This window comes from Microtus oregoni, unplaced genomic scaffold (assembly GCF_018167655.1).
Source record: "Microtus oregoni isolate MIOR12 unplaced genomic scaffold, Mior012 000004F_ref0000308, whole genome shotgun sequence".
Taxonomy (NCBI): Eukaryota; Metazoa; Chordata; class Mammalia; order Rodentia; family Cricetidae; genus Microtus; species Microtus oregoni.
In genome coordinates, this window is record NW_024543063.1 from 23202278 (window position 1) to 23224065 (window position 21788).

Genomic DNA, 21788 nt, shown 5'->3' on the forward strand with positions numbered 1-21788 from the left:
ACCAGCAGCAGCAGCAGCAGAAGTAAATGGAATGGCAGGGATCTCAGAAGTTCTCTTCCCTCTATACAACTGCTTTCACCCAATTCTCACTTTCCCTTTCTGGTGCTGGAATCCTGAGCATCTCCAAATACGACCCTTTGTGCACCCTGACAAAAGTGTGGGAACGACAGTCATGTCTTTGACATGGGACCCTCGGAGAACTTTGTACATATTGAGAACCACAGAATCTGACAAGATTCCAGATAGAGGGGCACCCCTCTTTCTTCAAGTCTCTGCAGGCCTGAACAGAGAGAAACATTCATAGACCAGGCATCTCCTTACTGCTGACCCTCATGTTTCCCAAGAGATTATGGTAGATAATCTTTGTCAGGGTCTGGCATCCCCAGAGATGTGGTCCAGCCAGAGAAATCAGCTTCCATCACACCACCAGCTCCCGTCTCCTTGGCGTGACAATTTTTGAAAACTATTTTTAAAGATAGTTTTGAAAAATTGAAAAATTGAAAAAGAAAGTATGATACAAATGCAAATGAGCTGAGAAAAGAATTCCATCTTTTTATAGATGTGAAGACACCCCAGCGAAGCGATTGTATGCATGGTAGTTATGTAAACACAGACACACATATATACATATATATAACTGTATGCAAAATAATCATTTTTCCTTCTATGTATTTGTTTATATAGGCAAGTTTAATTTATATCTGTATAAATACATATGTATACTTGTCTATACCTTTTTAAATCACCCACTAGAAGTTAACCAATCTATTTCTGAATTGTATTACTTCTTCAACTTAACCACCAATGAAGTAAAAATGTAAATCTGGTTCCAGTATCAACCCCCAAAAAACTTGTGACTGACCACATACTTGGGGCTCTTGTGACTAAGGCCTCGGAGTACTAGATGTATGTCAGCACTTTGAGATTCCTGTCCGGGTCAGTGTCTCTGTGCACACTGTTTGGAGCAGATTTCAGCATCCTCCGTGTTGAGGATACATAATCCTGTTGCATCGGCTCGCTGATAGAATCATTCTGATGCACTCTATCCTATAGTTAATGGTCAGTTAGTATCAGATCAATGATGAACACACTACAAATTCAGTGTCAACCCAGAACTGAATTCCACTGAAAGAGAATTTGGGGTATTGAATAAAAGAATCTGTTTGAAAATCTGTTCAAGTGACAAATACTATAGGTTGGGAACTGAAGAGATATTGTAGGTAGTGTGCATTATAATGAAGTTTTCTGAGCGGCTATCAGGAACTATGTAATCCACAAGGAATGGTAGTATAGGGGGCTGATTTATCCTTGTTGTGGGCCTTTGGGAGTTAATAAACATGCATATATGAAAGAAAGGCAATTTGCATAAGGAACATGAGATGCTGTAATTGGCAGAATAGCTCAAGCAGCAGCAAGCTGCCAGAGGCAGGGATGTTAGAGTGAAAGACTGTTAATATGACTGTCATTCCATTCACATTAGATGCACTCTAAAGCGCAACTGGCTTGACTAGCTCCTAGAATAAGGCTATTATGTTTGGAATTGGAAATGTCCCCCAGAGACTCCTGCTTTGAACATTGTGTCCACAACTTGCAGTGCTATGAAACCTCTGGGAAGTGGGGTCCGCCTGGAGGAATGAGTCACTTGAGGTGGGCTTTTATACTTTATACTTATCCCCATTTTCCTCCTAGCCCTTGCTGCTTGCTGGGACACTGCCATACAGATAAATTGCTGCATACTCTTGCCACCACTGATCTTACCCTTCATCTTGTGCTCCCTGGCATTATGGGATAGGTCTCTCTCAGCTCGTGCCCCCAAATAACTCTTTCCTCCCATACATTACTTAGGCCAAATATTTTGTCACATTGATGTTAAACGTAATATTGATATTTATGAGTCTATAGAGGTTAGCCATGAGTTATTAAATTAAGAAACATTCAAAGCCACCATTCTTCCCTTTGAGATGATATTTCAGCAATTTGCTGCTTTCCAAAGCTGAACTGCCTTGCCACAAAAATAGCTGAGCATCCATCCTCAATTTCTAAGACGAAGTTGTCACCTCCTGTTGTGTTTTACACTATTGCTGTCATTGATTGTTCATGAGTCATGGCATAAAATAGGATGGAGAATTATTCTACAGATGGGCTTGGAAACTCATCTGTCTGCTGGGTTCTAAATCAAGATGGGTCAGACAAGGTAAAGGGGGAGGAGAGGAGAAAGTACTCTACATGAAAAAATAAACTGCCCCTTACAGCTGCTCCATTACCTGTTGGTTCTTCAACCCAAGTTGGCCAGTGCAGCTGAAAGCTTTATTGACCCAAAAAGTCCTGATCTCATTTTCATGATATAGCACATCAAGGTTATTAGGCATCCTATAGCACTTTGCTGTCCACTTAAATACAGAACTTGCCAATTCCATTTGACAAAGAAAGGCTGTGTCTTTGTACAGCAGCCAGGCATACCCAAAAAAGTTCCTCTTAGAACCTCTGATGGTCAATCTTCATTGTCAGTTTCACTGGATTTGAAATAACCTAGGAGACACACCTCTACTCATGTGTGTAAAAGCATTTTCAGTGAGATATAATGAGGAGAGAGGGCCACTCTGAATGTGGAGGCCACCATCCCATGGGTTGGAATCCTGTATTGAATAACACTGGTGATCTCCTTTCCTGCCATAGGAGGAACCACCCCCACCACCATGAGTTCCTCACCATGATGGACAGTCTTCCTTCTTCACTTAAGTGGCTTTAAGTCAGGTGTTTGAGCACAGTGATGAGAAAAGCAATCCACAGGCTGTTAAAATCATCTCAGGCTGCTAAAGAAAACTTAAACTGAGTGACTTCAACAATAAAGAAAGATTTTTCACAGTTCTGGGGCTGGAGCTTCAAGATTATGGTCAGTTTCTTGATGAACGCTTTCTTCCTCATTCACAGATAGTGAGTATTTGGGCCTCTTCTCATTTAGAAAGTAGTTCTATTAATTAATCCATTAATGAGGTCTACCTGCATGACCCAATTCCCTGTCTTAATGGTGTTATCTGCTAATACTATTCCATTGAAGCTTGGAGCTTCAATAGAAGAATTTTGGAGCAGGAGAAACATAAGCATTCATTCCATAATGGGGCTGATTTAAAAGACTAGCTTTCAAGCTCTCTCCCCACCCAGCCCCAACCCCTGGGCTGGCCCAGATTGGAAGTTCCTTCTGGGCAACAAGACATTTACAAGATTTAGGAAGTTCATGAAATTTGCAAGTGCTTTGAGGTTCCTCCCATAGGAAATAAAAAAGTAAACAATTGCTAGGGGTTAGGAGAGGGCATGGTGGTGGACTTGCTGCCTGTCTATGGGGCAGGTAATGAAACTTTCATTGGCCTTGACTGTGCAAGGGATTCTTTCTAGCAATGAAGCTGCCTGAGTTACCCATGGTTCTTTACATCACTTTTCATACATCCTTTTGCAGAGGGCTCAAACGCATTTTCTGGACACTCTAAACCAAGTGTTCTAGTCATAGGTAATTGCCAAAACTGTATGTGACCCACATGGGAGAAAGATGTTCTAAATTTTATATATTTCAAAAAGTATAGAATTCTTAGTGTTTCATATCACATTTTTTAGCCAACAAAAATATCACCATTATAGTTCAGACTAAGTTTGTAGTCCTTGTTTATGAAGTAATACAGAGTACCAGGTAAATACATCAGAACCAGAAGTTCTCCACCTGTGGGTCACAACCCCTTTGAGAAGTTGAAGGACCCTTTCTTAGGTGTCTCATATCAGATATCCTGCATATAAGATATTTGTATTACAATTCATAACAGTAGCAAAATTACAGCTATAGAGTAACAATAAAATAATTTTATAGTTGTGGTTACCCCAACATGAAGAACTACATTAAAAGATCACAGCATTAGGAAGGCCGAGAAACACTGTCTTAAATGCATATCACCCTGATGTCATTGTTCACCAATACAGATATATGTGGGTCATATATTAAAAACTTAAAAAACCAAGAAGCATTTGGAGATGTGATATCGTTTGCAAATATGGGCTAGGTATGTGCCAAGATTTTAGTAAGAATGTTTAACAGTAGTAATAAGTGTGTTTTTCTCTAAATTTAAAATAGGAAAGCCAAGACTGTAAGAATTGTTTTTAACTCCTAAAGTGAATCATAACTAATAAAATTTCTCTGATGCAAAATCTACTAATACTTTATCACGTGTGTGATGTCTCTCAAAGAATACTTAAGTCATGGCATCTACTATGTCCATCAGAATTTCTGTAGGACACTGCTCTCAGAGAGTCAAAGAAGGTAAAAACTTCAGTATCAAACAAAAGTATCTGGCTGTTATCTCCACAAAATCACAGTTACCTGAAGCCTGGAGAGAGAGACATGGCTCTTTTCACAGAAATTGAGTTGACGTTAGTTAGCTTGTATCCACACGTTGAGTGAAGAAAGTATATTAAAGCCACATGTGACAACTGAGCTTTCAAAGGACAATCAGGGGAGCTGGATGGGAGGTAGGAAAGTGTCTGGGAGATGTTCAAGACACGGCTGGAAGAGTTTAGCTCCCCTGAGCAACTTTTCAGGACCCTGAATACTTGTCCCAGGAATAGTCATTCAGTTTTTGAATAGAACAGTTTGCAACAATACTAACAGGAGATGAGACTGAGTCACCCTGATAAAGCACTTACCTTGAAAAAAGTCTTAGTTTCTTCAGTGAAGGAGTTGATTTCTGTGTTCTGAGAAAACATGGATATAGTGGTCACACTAGGATCAGGCCTAATGCCCAACTTCTTGAACCATTTCTGTTACTGAACAAAGGTTTTTCTGATATTTGCTTAAATGGTAAGGAAGGCTTTATTTATGACTTTGTGTCAATACTCCACATGAGACTCAAGAGTCCTCTCAAACCTGAACACAAAAACAAATGGATATTCACAGCTGAAGCATAGGTGGGGACATAAATAAGGGATACTTTAGTGAGAAAGTCACTAAGGGCAAACATGAAGGGCTACGATCTTTTCTATGTTCACATCAACATTGTAAAACATCGAACATCAGGGGCAAATCCTGTATACTAACATGGCAGGCTTCTTGCTAAATCTGGATATCTGGATCCTACAAGAGTTGTTACCAATGCTCATGAGGGGGCTGACTCTCTGGCTCATGGAGAATCTTTGACAGGATATACCCTGGGACTGTTTTACCAGTCTTACAGCACTGTGGTGGCAGGTGCCATCTGTGAGCGCAGCCTAAAAACTGTTCAGTCATATTCTCTCGTGAATAGATTCTGTGGTCAGATGTTGACCTTGAGGTCTGGTTCGTGGGTTTTTTTTTTTTTTGAGAGCCCATTCTACATGGCAGGAGTCCTAGGATATTATATAGCATTGATTCATTCGAAGTACAAGGAGATGAAAGCAATACTGTGTGTATTTAGAGCTTTTGACTTCCAGTCAGAATTTGAGTGGAACAGGGCAAGGTACAAGTCACTCTAGCCCCATTTTCTTTTTTTTAGCATTCTGCTTTGTCTTGGAAGTTCACTACTAAAATAATTATCCAGAGACATTTCGGGGAGTTTCTACACATATACCCCTATTAGCACCTTGGATGTACTTTAGCAAATTCCAAAACACAGGATTGAAATCAGCTTTAACAATTAAGATACTTTCTACAAATAACACAAAGTAGGAAACAAGTTGTCTTAAGGAATAATGAAACTGCTTAGCATGTATAAGATAGAGTGTGGTGGCTATCTCTCCAGGAATACTCTAAAAGTTTGCAGAATTGTGTGGTGTTGGTTGCTTTTCTCCTCCCTCTGGTCAAAACACCAGACAGAAGCAACCTACAACAGAAAGCATTTGGGCGAAAGAGTTCAGAGAATTCAATCTAATTTCGTGTGGCTTTTCACACTTCGGAGGAACAAAATAGCTCTTGGAGGTGTGTGGCTGAGGAGAGTTCTTGTTTCGTGCAAGTCAGAAAGTGGAAGAAAAAGAATGATGGTGTTCTGCTGGCTTCTCTCCTTTCTCCTTTTAATTCTGTACAGAACCCCTGCTCATCGGAGAGTGCTGACGAGTCCTCCTTCTAATCCTTTTTAGAAAATCCAACTGAAAGAGAGAAATATGGCCCCCTCCCTTGCCAAAGATATAAATTTAGTCATACAAAATAATATTTGCCTGCATTTTTACTCTTTTTCTCTTAACATTTATATCACTCTGGTCTCTTCATGACTTCAAAACAAATTCCAGTACAAAGGTTAAGTGTGTGTTTCCATTCACACCAGGGATCAGAGACATCAACTGTGTGATCTCTCCAGAAGCTCTGCAGCTATAAATCACATGCTTTATGCCACTATACCACTCACTGTCATTGTTAGGATGGCTTGCAGGGTAGATTTTGATGACAGCATTCTGTTGTGCTGGAAGGAATAAGATGACACCAAAAAAAAAATGATAGTAGATAGAATCCTTGCCTCTCTTCCTTCCCTCCAGAATTGAAAAGCTGAAACCATGTATTCATAGCTGCAGTTACCAAAGAATCACTTGCTAAGGACTTTAGTAGTGCAAAGTCTTTCAAAGAAGAATGATTCATCCACTCTGGGAGAAAAAGAAAAAGAGCAGTAAAGACTCTGACATGACTGGCTAAATTACAGTCATAAGAATTTCAGTGACGGGGCCTGGAAGATGGCTCAATCTGGATAATGTTTGCCATTCAAGCTTGAGATTCTGCATATTATCCCAAGCAGCTACACAAAATGCCTGGGTTCTTTATTTTCAATATTGGGGAGGCAGAGATAGATGGATCCCTGAGGTTTGCTAACTATCCAAGTCTAGCTACATCAGTGAGTTCCAGGTTCATTGAGAAACCCCATCTTGAAGAGCAAGATGGAATAAAAGAAGGCACTTGCTATTAACCTCTGATTGACACAGACACATGTACGTCTGTGTATGCATACCTACCACATACATTCAAACACCTCCCCATTCCACCCACACAACGCTGGGAATTACCTACATGAGCAGATAGCATAGCAACCATCAGTTTCTAAATGTCAAAGGTATTTCCTAAAGCCAAGCCTTTCCATTCATTATCCAAACAGCTCCTTCTTGGTGCTAAATTAACATACCATACATGTGTGCATGTGTATGTATATGTGTATGTAGAATATTATCCATTTTCATGACCCCTAGCTTACTAAAAATTCAGACTGCCCCATGCCTAGGACAATAAAACTAGTAAGACAAGTACTGCCAGGTGACTCCAGAGAAGGTCTTCCAGGAAGAAAAGTAGTATTTCCTGTCTTTTCTACTCTCTTTCACAATAATTCAGCTCAGTTTTAATGCATAGCTACTTTGTCAACATTTTATGGAATGACCCAAGAAATATATCTGTATATACAACAGATATCTCATTATTTGGTAGCTGAAAGTCTTTAACCACAGGACATTTATACTTTAAAGCATTATGAGAACTACGCAAGGTCTATTCACTAAGACCCTTCACACATATGTTTTTAAGAGCTGAAAAGTACGGTTAAAAATGAAATGTGACATTATCTGTGGAAATAAAGACAGAGTTGAATAATGCTCAATGATGGCCAAAGAGAAGCACATCCCTCTACCTGAGGGTTTGTTGACAGGATTAGGAGTTAATCAGAATGATCAAATTTAACATTTGGCAAAATATATCAAACACCTTAAATATGTTTTGTTTTTTGACTCAGTAATTTGAATTCTGGGACCTAGCCTCAGGAAATAAGTCCAATTTTAAGCAACCATATGCCTTTGCTATATCTAGCACAGTGTTTGTTATCATACTCCAAAATCATAAACAAGAAATTTTTCAGCACAAACAACTTCAGCTAAATAAAATTATGACTAACTATATTAACTCACCATCTTACACTCATTGAAATTATAATTATAAATATTAGTGATTAGAATGTTTGCCTTGTTCTAAGAAATACAAAATAGTCAAAATAATTTAAATGTAGAATTTAATCATAGTCATATAAACTATTTAGAGATTATCAAATTCATTTCCCAGCATCAGTTATCTTCTTGAGTTGTGCATGAGTACACATAGACGAGAGAAACAGTCACCCTACCCCTTGCTCTATTGATAAAGGTATCCACCTTCTCAGATTAAAGTGAACCTACATTAAAATTCCATTATCTACTTATGGTTTTATCATTGACAAAGCAAGTGACACATTTCACCTATGCACTGGATGATGATGCTAAGGAGTTCATAGCAACATTCATGTACCGATACAGAATATCACCTCTTACCAACCCTCAACCCTACGTGATACCACCCTCACAGACAGGTTGTATCTGTCCAGATAGTTTTAGTTATTCTTCACATCAGCTGAAAAGCATTTAACATACAACAACCTCTTTCCAGAGACCAGCAGATATTTTCATTGCAAGGGTGGAAAACTTTCCCTTGTTTAAGAAATGAGAGGAACTGCACATTTCAGCTGCTGTTTTCTACTTTTGAGCTTTTCTAATTTATATATTTCCTTTCTACCTTTTGTTATTGACCTACTTATTGTCATCAAAGAACATTACCTAGTTCTCTACACACATCTAGTTTTTACTCTATTCACTCATACTGAATTAGGTAATAAATGTACATCAGCATAACTTCTGAAACCTTTTGCTTATCCAGACTCTCTGGACTCTAGAGAGATCTGGCAATACTGAAATATTACTGTTAACTTATGGTGCCAGAGAAAAATATGATTGTGACAAAAATCTTTGAATATGCCCAAGATGCTGCAATAGAAGCTTGAGAACTGGTGTTCAATAAGGTTTAATAAGTATATCTGTAGCAAATAAATACCCACAGGAAGAGGAGAAAAAGAACTTTGACACTTCATATCATAGATAATATTATGTTATATTTAGACTTTTCAGGTAATTATAGGTCAAAAATAGGATGTACTGATAAAAACATAATATCTTTGTCACTTTGAATTGGGTGAAGATTCCTTAACCAGTAAAGACGAAATAAAATGATCATGTGGGCTTCTCAAAGAGAGATGGCTAAGCATGAATTGGTTTTAGTGGCAAATATCATTCCACTCTTTTTCCACTGAGGCAATTAAACCACTTGGCCTGTGTTGAACTCAATGAGGTGGAGAGTGTTTGAACTTTCTGAAGACAGGGTCTCATACACAAAGGATAGGGGGTATTTTTCAAAGTGAAATATGTTTTTCAAAGTGAACGTTGGAATAATAAGAGAGGACAATGATACTGTTCTGTATCTCCTGTAAACTACTTTACCTGAAACAAGGTCTACCAGGAAAGAGCAAAGGAGGCTGGAAACAATGAGTGCCCTCTCTGATGAGATCATCCCCAGTGAAGAATTCTAGTAAACTGGAAAGCTAGCTAATAGAATTTTCAGAAAACAAAAGTTGCCATAAACCATTGCTTCAAATTTAACATTGAAATCTAGTGAAGAGGAAATTGAAAAGAGAAAAGCATTGTATTGCGATGCTTATTTGCTAGTTTGGAGACAAACGCATCAAAACCCTCTTCTCCTCTTAGCAAGTATTGCTCTACACACAGAAGGACTTGGTTCTCAGTTCATGTAGAAACAATGTCTTGGAAGAGCACAGAGCAAATGTCACATCTTAAGACAGTAAACATCCTGTGATATGAATGTCCTTTATTCTCATGCTCACAGCCTTGTCAAAATTTTCTTTCATTAAAAGTAATTATCTCTTTGTAAAAACCGTATGGTTTAGAAGAAGGTTTGCCATGGACAATCTGTTCAATATTGTTTCTGTGGAGGTCCTATCCTGGGTCTTGACATTCTTCTTTCCTTATTATGCCACATGGATTGAGTTTGATGCTGATTGACAATATCAAGCATTATTTTAAATGTAAATTGATGAAAGGCAATCATCAGATCATTCACTGACCGATACATCAGTTGTTTTCTTAATCCATGCTGAAAGAAACTGATTATTTTTTCCTTTCTGCTAACCTCGCTATTTCTTTACATGCACTGTGATTTGTGTGATATAGAAAAGTGGCTATGCCCAGTGATCAACAGAATGTTGGACCAAGGGGAATGAGCAGTTTTAGCAGTGGCTTTCGTCTCCCCAGGGAGATGAGTCTGGTAAACCTACACTCCCTTAACACATTGTGGCTGGCTTCTGGGAAAATTACATCTGATAACACAGGATTCATTTTGCTGGTCTCCCTCTTTATACACAAAACTGGGCTAAGAAGTGGATATTGCCAGGGCAACCTGTTCTGTAACTAGTAATGAGAAAGAAAACTCTGCAAGGAAGTTTTCATTTGGAAAAATCAGGTGGTGTGAACAGGCTTGTACAGGAAACCCTACTGTTTTCCTTGTAATAATCTATGAACAATGTGTTATGAAATAAAATATTTTACTTCCTTCCATTTGAGCCCATGTCATATTACTATTCATAAAACTGTTAACTACTCACTTGTTTTAATCAAGTATTGAACACATGATGAGTTACATTAAGATAATGAGGCCTCACAAGGATAGAGACTATGTAGGAACTATGGAGCAGACTGCATTCTTTCAGACAAAGGCTGACTAAGTGTCAGTACTAAGATGATTAATGAGTGCAAACCCTGAACATCAATCAATTAACTGTAGCCCTGAGAGCATTTCTATTCGCACACGATTCCCATGTTTCTCCATGTGTCAAGAATGGAGGCCTAAGTACAATGTCACTACATATTAAACCATGCCGCTGCTTCAAAATCTCCTTTGCTATTCATCCTGCACTAGTCAGATATGGGCTTCCTGTGTGCCAGCCACTTATTTACCCAGCCATTCCACCAGTCATTGTTCCTTCTTTGTCTGTTCTCTCCTCACAGCCATTCTGAGCTCTACAATGTCCTTTAAACACCCCCAGCTCTTGCCTGATTTATGGCCTATGAGCTTAGAATGCTTGTAGCCATGTTAGCTAACTGACCCACTTCCCATAGTCCTCTGGCCAAGTTCCACTTTATCTGAAAGCCATCCTTGATCTTTGAGTATGTATGCATGTACATGTTAATGGGCTGAGTTCCTGTGTCTCTAAATCCATCAATGTATTAAGATTTTGATGAGGTCATGAGAATATCAGTTGAGGTTAATGCCCTTACAGGAAGAGGACCTTTTGTTCACCCTAAAATGACACAGTAAGAAAGGCCTTCAACATCCTGCCTTCATTAGAATCCAGTCCTACTGGCACTCACATTTCAAACTTCTAGGCTCCAGAATTGGTAAATAAATGGATGTTCTCTCTGTGTCTCTCTGTCTCTGTCTCTCTGTGTATGTATGTATGCATGTATGTTGTTATTTTTTCCTTGATTTCTGTGGGAACTCCTTCAGCTAATAGCCTTTAGATACCAGCCCACTTTGGGTGTGCTCTCATGTACGATAAATGCAGATTGAAAACTTGCCCAGACCTCTTGGTTGCTAGATTCAGTTACAGTCCCAGAACATGCAGAGAAATACAGATTACTACTGTTTCTGTGAATTTGAGCACAGATTTAAAAAAAAAAAGAAAAAGAAAACTTTTGTTATACTCCATTTCAGGCTATTGTGGAAATCTTTATACTTTGTATGTCAACAATTGGCACCCATTCATTGTCTGGGGCATGGATCCACATAAGACTTAAAAAATCTTAATTAAATAGAGGGTTTCTAGACCCACAAAAATAGGAGCCAAATGCAGCGTTTTAATAGCTGCATTTTTCAAATAGGCTCTGTTTGATGGCTGCGCTCAATGGCGCAGCTTCTTTACAAGTCAGTTTCCTGGTTCATGGTGGCATCACAGAATGGATCTGGCTCTTTCACAAGGTCCTATTATGGAGCATTTAAATGGGATTCATGAATGCTTAATGGCAACATAGACCCACTGCATCCTTGGAGCTGGAGCAGTGAGCATGGCTCACAGAGCTGGTGGTGCACATACTTCTGCTGTGTTGGACTTGGTGGAACCAAAAGGCATAGCAGCCTTAGTCCTAGCCTTGGCACTTAGCATCTTAAGAGGCGCTCCTGGTCAGAAATGCTTACAGATATGCAATAAAGACAGATTTAAACATAAAAGACCTCTAAATGAGTCACTGTGTGTTTAATAAATGTACACAGGAGGCCTGGCGGTGGTGGCGCACGTCTTTAATCCCAGCACTTGGGAGGCAGAGACAGGCCAATCTCTGTGAGTTCGAGACCAGCCTGGTCTACAAGAACTAGTTCCAGGACAGGCTCCAAAACCACAGAGAAACCCTGTCTCCAAAAACCAAAAAAAAAAAAAAAATTAATAAATAAAAATAAAAAAAATAAAATAAATGTACACAGGCTTTGGAAGAAAGAAGAAAAAGAGTATAGACAGATATAAAAAGAAATAGTTTTAAAAAATAAAACAAAGCAGGCCAGAGCCAGTGACTTCTGCCAGAGCAGGCCTGAGGCAGTGACTTCCACAGGGGTAGGTACAAGGGAGTGTGTTAAACTATGTTCAAAGCAGCATTGTTGTCATAGCCAGAATCTGGAAACAACCTAAATGCTTCTCAACTGAGGAATGGATAAGGAAAATGTGGTACATTTACACAATGGAGTACTACATGGCAGAAAAAAATTACATCTTGAGATTTGTGAGCAAATGGATGGATCTAGAAAATATAATATTGATTGAGGTAATCCAGACCCAGAAAGACAAATATCATATGTGCTCACTCATAATTGACTTTAAACATAAAGCAAAAAAAAAATCTGCCAGAGAACCTAGACAACAATGAAGACTCTAAGAGAGACATGCATGAATCTACACTATGTGGAAGGGAGAATAAGACAAGATTGCCTGAGTAAATTGGGAGCATGGGCACCATTGTGGAGGGTAGAGGGAAAGGGGAGAGGAAGGAAGGTGAGCAGATAAAACTTTATAACTCAATAAACACAATAAAAACAAAAAAATAATAAAAAGAAAATTTTAAAAGCCTTTAAAGAGACAGTAAAAGTAATATAAAAGAGTACAGACAGTCATAGATTAAAAGAGTAAAAAAATAAGACATATAAAGATGGAATATACACAGAGAGTCTGGATTATTATATTAATATGTTTTCTTTAAATTTTTTGATTATCAATGAGCTAAATGTAAAGAGACATTCGATTGTCAAGATAAAGATATCTTGACTTCAAATTTTGACTCTAAATATATGTTGCTTTGGAAAAGGGGTTCTGCTTTTGTTTCTACACACAGAACATGAAAACCTATGGATTCCTTTCAAGCTAATGTAGTTTGATGTAACAAGAAACCCTGAAATATTTCCATGAACTCCTAAAAGTACTTCACCTAATAAACAGCAGGAAGCAGTTTGCAGAAAACTTCACCCAAATTCTCAAATGATTGTTTATAAATGTTTCTTTTCATTTTAAAAGAGTTGAATATAAATGGTTAATGGTCACAGTCAAGATCTCTCTTAAAAAACAAGGGGAATGGATGGGATGGGATAATAGATAGTTTAGTGTAAGCTTATTCACACTACTAATGATAGTAATACTGACATTGCTTATGAGATATTATTTATAGACAATTTACATTGGTATAGATTCTTGTATGTTGATTCAAATTGTATTTGTTATATTAAATATGCACCTATTTTTGTTAATAATATTTGTGCACCTATGAAATGTTATTTTGTCATATTGTATGCATGCATGTTTCTACCTTTACTTAAGATATTTTGTATATTGATGCAAGTTTTAGGATATATTTATCATATTACACTATACATTTCTACCTCTGATCAAGATACTTATATATTGTTTACATTTTGAGGTCATTATACTCCTTGGATTCACTTTTGTTTAAAGATTTTTTAAATTTTTAAAATATGAACCCTTAGTCTTTAAGCTATGTAGGTTTTAAGAATTACAGATCTAATCTACATGGGGAATAGAATAAGACAAGATCTCCTGAGAGGCAGGGAGGGGAGCACAGAAAAATGTAGAGCTCAACAAAGATAAAAAAATAAAGAAAAAGAAAAAAATGAATTACAGGTCATTGTCATCCATGTTGTCATACTTAGATTAATCATGTTCTTTAGATACATAGAGATTGTATTGTGTGTAGATAGGTAAAGTTCAAATACTTCAAAGGACTGTAAAATATGGCATTTAAATAACTTAGGATTTTGTTGACATGAGAAACAATTGCTTATGGAAGCACCTGTTCCTGAGAAAATGTTGGGCACTGAAGACACTCCACTTGGAACTCATTTTCTCTTACCAAAACTGGCCTTTGGGCAAAGAACTGCCCCCTCTCAACCACTGACGAAATGCATGGTATCCAGACTCAACAAGTGGGATACATGCAAAAAGACTGCCAAATCTTGCCAAGACAGAATAAGATGATGTTTCAAATTTTCCTGCTTCTAGAAATGGTCTGACAGTTACCTCAGGCCTTAGCCAAAGTTTGTTACCCCAACATTGCAAATGAGACTTTCACTGATTGCCCAGGTAACCAGTTGTCTCTGTCATTTCTTGCACATTTTGGAAGTTGCCTGATTATGTTTCCTATATAATCAAGTAATATTAGTTCCCTTCTCAGGAATATTTGATGGGTTGAAGACTAGTTGATCATAGTTACTTTCTTCTCATGACTTAGCCAAGCCATTTTAATTTAAGACTTAGACTCCTTAGGATAGGATAACTATTGAAACATTTAGCGTATAATTTCTTGTTTGGTGGGGTTCATGCTGGTTCCAAATCTAATTTTTATGTATGTTTTTGCCTCTTCTTTTACATGGACAATATTTGAGATTTTTTTCTTTTTCTGTATAGTTTGTATAAGGCTTAGGACTCTCTTATTTAGACAAAAGGGAGAGGTACTGTGGAAACTCCTTCAGCCAATAACATTTAAAATACCAGCCCACTTTGGGCATGGTCTCATGTACTATAAATATTGACGAAAATCATTCTCAGACCTCTTGACTGCTGGATTTGGTTCCAGTTCCCAGCACATCTCTACTCTTTCTGTGAGTTTATCCCCTGAAAAATAAAATTTTATTGTACTCCATTTTGAGCTTTTTGTGGAAATTTTTTGTATGCCAACACTTGATTGTTTTCTACATCCATTTTACATTTCTTTAGGTTTCTCCTTACCATTATCCCTACAATATACACTAGAGTACACTTGCTTATTATTGTTAATTTCTTACTGTGTCTTCTCTCTGTGTGGAGTGTAATCTCCAGAAGAGGAAGGCTGCTTCCTCTTCATTCATATACATGGAACAGTAATGCCTTCCATTAATCAGTTGCTCAATAAATGTGTGCTAAGTGAAGGAATCACTGATAAATTAGCTCCCCTGCTGAGCACAGGGCTGGGTGCACATTAAGGATCAATTTCATGGTCAATTGTGTCAACACTTCATGATGCTTATACAATGCTATTCAAAGCTCCCAGTTGGCTGTAAGAAATACACGTTTCTCACAGGAGCAAAACTGCATGCTTTCAAGAGGGTCCCTGTGGCCTCACCAACTTATGGATGCTGCTCTCTCAATTCTTGGACAAGCACACAGAGATATACATACAAAAATGCTGGGATCAGGAGGACTGTGATCTCTCTAATGGAGAGGCACCAGCTATGCAACAATCATGAACTTCAGCATGGTCATTATATGTATCAAGAGAAGGAGGAGTTAGCTAGTCTCAATGGGTCTTCCATAAAGAAGTAGTCTCAAACTGCAGTCTTCTCAGTTTGTTTCTGCTGAGAAGTTGATGAGTTCAGAACAAACAAGTACAGGACTCCATCAAACATAGATTGTACTGGATGGCACTGAAGCATTAGGTCAGAACTAAGTATAACCTAAACCTTGGATTATGAGCTATGGAGTCGGTCATTCCTAATAGAAACTGAATTTGAAAAGTAGGAATGTTACAAGTAATAAAACCAAGAAGAAGTGAAGTGAGAATCCCAGAACTGTCGTTACATGTAAGAACAAAATAAGCATTCTTTCCCCAGGTGTATCCTTCACACCCCTTATTGTTTTGCTGAGAAAATGGTCAATGTGATCCAACTCTTAATTTTGGTGAAGGGAAACATCTGGTTATGGAATAAGAGGCCAGTGATCACATTTCCAAGCATTCTTCTTTCATAATATCTTTCTTAAATGGACTATTGAATTAGTTCAGTGCTTCAGGGAAAGCAAAGGGCACCATTGAGCATGAGGCAAGTGGGATTAGATAACACATTCATAAACTAAATTATAAATGTGTCACCTATCATTTGGAACTTGCCTGGATTTTTTATTGATTGGTTAACTGAACATATTATCTTAGTCTACTTTCTATTTTTATGATAAAACACCATGACTAAAAGCAACATGGAGATGAAAGGGTTTATTTCACCTTATAATTTATAGTCCATCATGAAGGGAAGTCAGGGTAGGAACTCAAGGCAGGAACCTGGAGGCAGAGACTGAAGCATAAGCCATGGATGAATGCTACTTATTGTCTTGCTGTCTATTGCTTGATCAGCCTGCTTTCTTAATTATCCTAGAACCACCATCTCTGCAGTGGCACCACCCACAGTGGACTGGGCAATCCCACATCAATTAGACAGTCAAGAAAATAACCCAACTAAAATTTTCCCACAGGCCAAGCTGAATTGATGTTTCTTCTTCAAAGATGACTTCAGTTTGCACTGAGTGGACAAAAATAATATTAACTAGCACATCATGTCATAGACATAACTCAGGAGGTCATCAGTTCTATCCCAGGATGACCTTTTGCTATATAGTTAAAAATGACTGCTCTCTTGAACACAGATTCTTCAGATAAAATACAATCTGTGATTTCATTATGCTAAAGAATAAGAAAGGATATTGGGTAAAAGATCCTGTTTATCAAATCTTGTAGAAGAACCTTTTTATATCATTCTGTTTAGAGTAATTATTCACCATGCACTGAGCTTCACTGAGTGATCAGAAAGTGTGGGGCACTAAAAATGTAAAAACTGATAAGCATATCAGTACTATGAATGATCTACTGAGAGAACTGTCAGGAATTCTCAATAAAACACTAGCTAGCAATACGAGTCAGATGAAAATGCATTTGCATTCACGTGATTTATTTATTTATTGTTTTTATTGAGCTATATATTTTCTCCACTTCCCTCCCCTCCTCCCCCCTCTGCTTTAATTCTCTCCCATTATCCCCACACTCAAAGTTTACTCAGGAGATCTTGTTTTTTTATATTTTCCATGTAGATTAGATCCATGTATGTCTCTCTTAGGGTCCTCTTTGTTTTCTAGGTTCTCTGGGGTTGTGAATTGTAAGATGCTTTTTTGTTGTTGTTGTTCTATGTCTAAAAGTCACTTATGAGTGAGTACATATGACATTTGTCTTTCTGGGTCTGGGTTACCTCACTCAACATGATGTTTTCTAGATTCATTTGCCTGAAAAAATTTAAAATGTCTATATTTTTCTGCTGTGTAGTATTACATTGTGTAAATTATACCACATTTTCTTTATCCATTCTTCAGTTGACGGTCATTTAGGTTGTTTTCAGGTTCTAGCTATCTCAAATAATACTGCTATAAACATAATTGAGCACATGTCCGTGGGTATTATTGAGCATCCTTTGAGTATATAGCCAAAAGAGGTATTGCTGGATCTTGAACTAGGTTGTTTCCCAATTTTCTGAGAAATTACCACAATAATTTCCAAAGCAGCTGGACCAGTTTGCACTCCCACCAGCAATGGAAGAGTGTTCTTTATACCCCACCTCCTCTCCAGCAAAAGTTGTCATCAGTGTTTCTGATCTTAGCCATTCTTACAGGTGTAGGATGGAATTTCAGAGTTGTTTTAATTTTCATTTCTCTGATGGCTAATGATGTTGAGCATTTCCTTAAGTATCTTGCAGACACTTTAGATTTGTTTGTTGAGAGTTCTCTGTTTATGTATGTACCACATTTTTAAAATTGGATTATTTCTTCTTTTGATCACGAGTTTCTTGAGTTCCTTGTACATTTTGGAGATCAGCCCTCTGTCTGATATGGGGTTGGTGAAGATTTTTTTCCATTATTTATGCTGTTGTTTTGTCTTGTTGACCATGTCCTTTGTTTTACAAAAGCTTCTCAGATTCAGGAGGACCCATTTATTAATTTTTGCTCTTAGTCTGTGCCAATGCATTCAAATGTACTTCCCACTTTCTCTTCTATGAGGACTAGTGTAGCTGGTTTTAGGTTGATGTCTTTGATCCACTTGGACTTGAGTTTTGTGCATGGTGATAGATATGGATCTATTTCCATTCTTCCCAATGTTGATATCCAGTTACGCCAGCACCATTTGTTGAATATGTTTTCTTTTTTTCCATTTTATGCTTTCTGCTTCTTTGTCAAAAATCAGGTGTTCATAAGTGTGTGGATTGATATCTGGGTCTTCAATTCAGTTCTATTGGTCCTCCTGTCTGTTTTTATGCCAATACCAAGCTGTTTTCAGTACTGTATCTCTGTAGTAGAGTTTGAAGTCAGAGATTATGATGCCTCCAAAAGTTCCTTTATTGTACAGTTTTGATTTGGTGGTCTTGGGTTTGTTGCTTTTCCATATGAAGTTGAGTATTAATTTTTTCATGGTCTGTGAAGTATTTTACTGGGATGTTGATGGGAAATGTATTGAATCTGTAGATTGTTCTTGGTAAGATTGCCATTTTTATCACATTAATTCTACCTACTCAAGATCATAGGAAATCTTTTTATTTTCTAGTGTCTTCGTCAATTTCTTTCTTCAAAGATTACAGTTTTTGTCTTACAGATATTCTACTTGTTTACTTAGAGTTACTCTAAGATATTTTATGTTATTTGTGGCTATTGTAAAGAGGAATGTTTTTCTGATTTTATTCTCAGCCCATTTATCATCTTTATAATGGAGGGCTACTGTTTTATTTTGAGTTAATCTTGTATATGGATACAATAATGTAAGTGGTTATGAGTTGGATTATGAAGGTGATTAACAGTTCCTTGATAGAATTCTTGGGGTCACTTATGTAAACTATCATATTACAGACAAATAGTGACTACTTCTTTGCCAATTTGTTTCCCTTTGATCTCCCATTATTGTCTTATTGCTTTAACTAGATCCTTAAGCACTATATTGAATAGATATGAGGAGAGTGAAAAACCTGTCTTGTGCCTGATTTCAGTGGAATCACTTTGAGTTTCTCTCCACTTAGTTTGATGTTGGCTGTTGGCTTACTGTATATTGCCTTTATTATGTTTAGATATGCTCCTGTATCCCTGCTCTCTCCAAGATCTTTAAAATGTAGGGGCATTGTATTTTGTCGAGGGCTTTTTTCAGCTCCTAACGAGATGATCATTTTTTTTTCAGTTTGCTTATATGGTTGATTACATTTACAGATTTTCATATGTTGAACTATCTCAGCACCTCTGGGATGAAGCCTACTTGGTCATGGTGGATGATTTTTCTGATTTGTTCTTGGGTTTGATTTTCCAGTAATTTTTTGAGTATTTTTGCATCAATGTTCATGAGTGTGATTGGTCTGTAATTCTCTTCCTTAGCAATGTCTTTCTGTGGTTTGGATATCAGGGTAATTTTAGCTTCCTTCCTCTTCCTAGTCATTTTTCCAGGACTAAGCCATGCAGGAACAAGCAGACTCACCCTGGTGAATTTTAAGAATACCATTGCTTTTGAATACTGCAAAGTGAACCCAAGCACCACATGAGGCCTTGAACTGACTGACTTTGTAGATTCTGTAAACTGATTATTTTTTACCTATTATTTATATTTCATATCTTCTTCAGATGGGGTTTCAATTTTGTTTTTCCTAAGAATGAAAATGTAACAACCAATGTAACTTGGAATCTTTGTCCAAATGCTGTAAGACTATGGACCAAAGTATTATGATATGCACTCAGACCTAGAACTGGGAGCCCTTCTTTCCTGCCAACCTGTATCAATTCACTTAAAACTGACAGTTTTCTTCTCATGGGAATGCCCAAAAATTGTTTTCCTTTGCATCACAGAATCAAATGTCTACTCTCACCAATTTCCATGTATGTTTTTGCTCACATCCAGGCAATGGCTGCCATACTGCTTGGTCTATCAACTTATCCAACAAAGAAATAAACCCAACTTATCATGAACTCTGAAACTTCTTCCAACATAGAGCATAAAATCATATTAGGGTTCTTGGGCACTAATCATGATTAGACATTCTAAAATTAAAAAGTCTATGCCATTATTTATTTAAATTTGTGTACCCCTGGAAATAATTCGCACACATGCATGGATGTGCATGCATGCATTCTCACTCACATGGTGCATTGCAGTCCTACGGTCCTCATTGGTGGTGTAAGGCAGTTCTTTCCTCCCATAAATTCAATCCACAGAATTGAGAATTAGTGAACTTAACATTGTCAGAAAAAGTTACACTTACGACAAAAGTAAATAGTCTGAATTAAATTAGCATATCCATCTGGTATTACATCAGAAAGAAGAGCCAAGGGATGAAGCTAGAAGGTTAAGGATGAGGAGAAACCAATACCACGGGACGTTTGGTTCAGCTGGAAGATGTTTAATTCAGCTGGAGAAATATCCTTCTTGAATTTGATTCAGCTGGATAAATTCACTGATCTCGACTTAGACATTTACTACAATTTATTTTCCTTAAGCAGCTCTTGTCAAAAGCAATTTTAGATTTCTGTGTTAACTTCGTTCACTTCTACTTCTCCTTACTACATTTCATCAGGCCCCTCGCAGCCCCTGCACCACTGGCTTCAGGAGTTCGGCTATGCCTGCTATCTCCATAGATGTTAGCAGATTTGAAGGTTGTAGAGAATGGCCTCTTCTTTCACATTCAGCACCCAGAAAAGCCATAGCTGAAAAGGCTGTGCTTTGGATATTAATCCAAGGAATGGGATCACAGTTGTATCTCTGGCTTTGGATAAGAACATGACCTCCAAGTTTTTCCCATCTAGCAGGAGTCCTTCTGGTGAAGAACAAAGAAATACAACAGTCTCTTCCCATAAGAGTTACACCAGATGGACCTGTCAATCAACTAGACAAGAAACTGCCCTCAGAAAAATGCTTCTTGTGACTTCAAGAGGCAGTACAAAGCCTACCTAAAAATGTGAGCTGGCACCAGGGTCTCCTCTGGCCATTGCCACTTTTATCCCGAGAACATTTCCCCCACAGTGGTCACTCTGGCCATCATCCACTCTTGCTCCATCATGGAACACCACTTTATAGTAAACTCTGTCTTCTGCGCTGTGCTCTGTGTATCTCCTGTGACTTCCCTGAATGTAAGGTGGAGGACTAAGAGCTAAGTGAGAACTGAATGGGTCCCCAGTGACAGTAAGACCATAGAACTGGTTAAAAGGTTTCTGTCCCTTCCAGAAAATATCTGTAGGAATTGCTATTGACTGAACTTCCAATTCCCTTTCCCAGTGTGTGAAACCTTGATGGTGCATGTTGGGATTGTGGTGTACAGAAATACACAGAGGAGTGCCTCCGACTATTTCCAAAGAGTGAACAGATAATACAAAGGGAACTATAAAAGCTTCAGCCACTGAGAAGTCGAGATGTTTGTTAGTTAATCCATACTGATGGATTCAGTGCTCCTGTTGTCAGAATGGCATGATCAAGTAAATAGACCATATAGTAAATGGACTACCATCACTACTAATGTGTGAATACAGTCTTTGCCAAACCCAAATATTCCAGGATTTGATTTCCTTGGAAATTTCCAAGAATCAAAGACCTGATGAATGAATCAAATATCAGTTTATGATGTGTTT